Source organism: Rutidosis leptorrhynchoides, chromosome 10, assembly GCF_046630445.1.
Source record: "Rutidosis leptorrhynchoides isolate AG116_Rl617_1_P2 chromosome 10, CSIRO_AGI_Rlap_v1, whole genome shotgun sequence".
Classification (NCBI taxonomy): Eukaryota; Viridiplantae; Streptophyta; class Magnoliopsida; order Asterales; family Asteraceae; genus Rutidosis; species Rutidosis leptorrhynchoides.
In genome coordinates, this window is record NC_092342.1 from 314,544,922 (window position 1) to 314,549,923 (window position 5,002).

Consider the following 5,002-nt stretch of genomic DNA (forward strand, 5'->3'; position numbering starts at 1 on the left):
GTTACTCGCATGTTTTATTCTCAGGTTCATGATTGATTGCTTCCGCTGTGCTTAGAGAGTCTGCATATTTATGATGGCAGCTTTTGTTAAACATTAACTTGCATTCTATTTTGTTACATTAAATAGTGGATGTTTGTTGACTTTGTTTTGGTCAACTTTTGGTTAAAGTATTTATGTATAGTTTTTTTAAACTTATACATTTTAGTAGATTTCCTTTATAGGAAATTATTTTTAAATAAAGAATGCAAGGTTGTTTTATTAAACTCATATAGAGTTTCGATCAAGCTGTGGGACCAAGATAACGATGGCCGTCAAGTGTACTTTGACGGGTCGTTACATAAAGTCCTCAGGTAGTTCCTAAATGACAGTGACATATTATTTGTTAATGATTGCATAAGTATTTGTCATTGCTATATATACGAATACGTTTAACTGTTTCTATAAAAAAAGTATCTAACTCACCCAAATAGTTCCCCTTGGTATGTCGAAGAAGATGTATGTGACATCAACGGTGCTCCATATGTTGTACCTTTCAGCTCTATTCAGCTGGTCAAGGGCGAGTGCACGTGTTTGACTAGTAGAGGCATCATTGTTTCCAGCTGTATTTGTGATTCAATTCATTAATATGCAAACAAAGAACAAAATACTCAATTACATCACAAACCAATTGTTAGATTTAAAATGGTTAGATAAAATGTATATGCTGTCTTTTTCAAAACTAAGCAAACTATATTGGTATTGTAGCTTGAAAGTTCACAATACATATTGCTGTAACATAAATCAAACCCTAAGTAACCTGTTGGGAATCTGCAGATAATTAGCAAATAATATCTACAAGTGCAATATCATAAATGAACATTTGGTATGAACTTAAAGATATAACACAATAAATTTACAGACTCACACCTGCATGAGTGTAATTCCAAAGAAAAACACTGATATTATATATGCACATAACTGTGAGATAAAATCGATTCTGGTTCAAATAAAAAAGCATAAATATATGTGAAGTGTAGATCTGTTGTTTGATTTTAATGATTACAGTTAACAAATGAGATGATAAACTTTGTTCTAAGTTTTTTAGGTTTTCAATTCGGAAAACCCTGTGCTTACAGTTAATAAACAACAAATTTTGATTAAGAAAACACAATAACCTGAGCTCGACATGGCGGGAGATGGTTGTAGTTGATCGCTATTGCAAGTACAGAGCTGGTGGCAGGTGAAAAGATACTCAGTATGATGTACTTGAGAAGGTGAGGGATTTTTTGTATTGCCTTTTTTTTTATAAACAGATATTTTTGAAAATACCGGATCATTTTTGCCTGGGCCGGGTCAAGTAGATTATTACGGTGTATTAAAAAATACCAATACCAAATATTTTACTATAGGTAAAATACCTAAACTCTTCATCATCAGATCAGCTTAATGGCTAAATCCCACCATTTGGTCTCGAAAATTTCAAATTAACCGCCATAATTAAAACCACTAATTGACACAAAACAACCCGATCATAATTGAAACAAACCGCCAGTCTCATTCACTGTTTTATTATTTTCACAAACCCTAGCAGTGATCCATACTACTTCAAATCGCTAAATTCGATACATTCAAGAACTTGATACATCAAACATCATGGTACGTTTATGATTTCAATTCTATTGTATGCGTACCTAGAACTACTAGTATTGTTTAGGTATTAGTCTTGTTATTATTGTTAGCTTCTTATTATTGATTTTTTTAATTATACAGAGCCAAAACAATAGGCCTAAACGAGGAGTTAGCAAACTTAAAGAAAAATCAGTGATTCCATTTGTGGTTGAATTTGACGAATTTGGGCATGCTATAGGAAAATATCAAGCTTTGTTTGCCAGTAACATAGGTGTTCTTACAAGGCGTAGGATTGATTTTCTTGAGGATGATTGGAAAGTAGTATCTGAAGATGAGAAAAACGCGTTATGGTTGGACATAAAGGTATCAAATCATATATAACTTATAAGAATTATGTTTCATAAAGGTATCAGAATTTGTTAAACTAATGTTTAAGTATATATATGTAACAACATTTACAGCAACATCATTTTATCCAAGATGATTTTGCGAAGAAACAAACGCTTCATCATTGCAACGGGGCTTTTAAGAGATTCAGGGCCAAGTTAAGAATGTATATGGTTCAAGGCAAGCTTCTTTATGAAGAAGTGCCAGATTACGGTTTCATAACTCCAGTAAAATGGAGAGAATTTTGTGAACTTGAAGACACACCAGCAAAAAGGGTTAGTGTTATGCATTTTGCTTTTAAACATGTATGGAATTACATTTTTAAATTGACGGCAACTAATGTGCTTTTTAATCCCATGCAAATTGTAAAGGAATTACGAGAAAAAAGGCAAAGCAAACGCCTTGCAACAATCAAAAGATAATAACGCCCGTGTAGGTCGTTCAGGTTATCGAGGCCAAAAAGAAGAATGGGAGTCGGAGAAAAAAGATCCTGAAAGGCGTACCGTATACCACGATATCTCCAATCCTGCTGCAAGGAATTATGTACTCGAAAGGATGAAGTGAACGAAAGAATCGAAGAGGCCAATAGTTCCAGATACGAATGTTTCCCTTGTAGAGAAAATTGTAATATACTTTAAATTGATTTTATATCGTTATTAACCTAGAATTATTTTATAACCGATTAATTTTCTTGTTTTGTTCCAGGATAATACAGATAAAAAAGGTGATGATGCCTTGTTAGTGAATGTGGGGAAAGAACACGGCGGTAGAACCAGAGGTGTTAGCAGCACGCTAGGATATAGCAAATTCGGTAAGAAGCAAAAGGGAGAGCAATTAGTAACAATGGAAAAGGTATAGGAATTTGTGGCTAAGGAGGTGCAAAGGGTGGTGGTGGAAAGAGAAAAAACCGGAACACATGAAACTTCACATGAAACAGTTACAACACCTGAACATCATTACCCGACAGAACATCACGACACGACAGGAAATATGCAACTGGTAGACGAACACGTCGACGAACCATAGACGCACTGGAAGTCTTACAGGTAGACGAACTGGAACAGGTAAACGAACAGGTGGTGTTGAATGACAAGTTTGTTGAGAGAAAACGGGGAATGGAAGATCACCCAGTTGTGGACAAGCAAGTGGAGATCCAGCGAATAGAGGTGGAACAAGATATAGTGGCTAAAAAATAGAAAGTGGATGCACTAGGCATGCGAAAAGAAGTGATTCATGAACCAAGGGTTCAAGAGCAAAGGGTCAAGAACCAACCATTTGCAGACTTGCAAAACATAAAGGTAACTGGTCTTCTTTTATTTCAAAAGCTAAATGGATAATTCAATACACATTGAAAGTATTAAATACTCTACAAATAATACTTGTTGTTTTTAATTTTTACAGGACGAAGTTGAAATCTTGTTATTTAACCCACATCGTATAGAGTCTCTTGTGTGTGGTCAGGGTACACTATATCCAACCAACGAATTTACTCAAGTAAATGGGGAAAAAGTTGTTCCTTCTTACATGAAGGTGAAAATAAACAACTTTACTAAGGACAACACATCATTGAGGCTTCCAATACCATTCAAAGACTTGTCAAAAAATACGGTGAAGGAGGTTTTAGGTGATGTGGTTGGAAGTTTTGTACAATGGCCTCTCATGAAAATGACTCGCATCACCAAGGTACATGTACTGTAGAGCTTACTTACCCGTTTCTTGTGTTAATCTAAGTATTATAAATTATATCTTCATTCAGGAATTGGAGACATATGTAAATGACATCAGTGCCCAAAAAAAACAGTACACAGTTCAAGTGGTGACACCACAAAGACTAATGGAATTGCAACAAAAAAAGGTTTTTAATGTTTATATTCTGAATAATTTTTTTCATGTAATACTCTGTATAGTTGAATACTCTGCCAATATTTGGATACTCTGAATACTTGTATAATTTTTACTATAAATATATTTAAATTTCACGTGTGTAACTTTATAGGTGAAGACAGAAATCGTTTTGTTCCACCCCACGAGTTCAGAACCTACACCGTATGCTAAGGGGCATATGCATCCAACCGATGAGACTACCTTGATACATGGAAAGCGTGTGCTTCCGTGCTACATGAAGGTGTCCATAAACTTTGTTTTGCCTCGATATGAATCTACATTGCTTCCAATACCAGATAAAAATCTTGAGTCTAATACACTAAAAGAGGCTATTGGGGCTATGATACAATGGCCTCTCTTGAAACTTCGTCCTTCAGATAAAAACAAGGTACATGTATAATTGCTTACATAATTTCCTGTATTGGTAAACTGAATTTAAGTGTTATTATTAATTTTGCCTCGATTGTTATCAGGATAGTGCATTGAAATCAAAGAGGGTGGGATTACAAAATAGAATAGATAAAAGCAATGTGTCTATTGGTACTGGTAGTAAGCAGGTATATATATGCTCATCAAATTTAAGTTACATCATCATACATATATACCTATATAATTTAAGTTATCTGGTGTGGTGTTGCAGGTGCATCCACGTAACAATGGAGATTCAGGAATGCAACACCAAAAAAAGAGAGAATAATTGTATAACCGACTGCTTTCAATTGAACATCTCCTACCCAACAGATCATGTGTGTAAGCTGCGTATACTAGATGGATGAGTCGAGAAGATCCTACCACTGGTTTCACTCTTAAAGCAAATCCAAGAGTTTTTGGCGTACCCGAAGAGTGCGTAAGTACGATTGGTGCTGATGACATCATCACACTTTGGACAAGGGGATGCCTGGACTGCAGCATCATTTTTTCCTTCATGCTGTAAGTGCATTTAACAGTTTCATATGCGCGTTTGACTATAGTTTTCAGGATTTGAGCTGACATATTATTTTTTTTAATTTTTTCCCGCATATTAGGGGTCTAGACAAGCTTATGAAAGTAGCTTTTACCGAACCATATGGGTTAATGAACCCTTATTATATATGTGGAACATTTATCACCTCAGACAAAAATT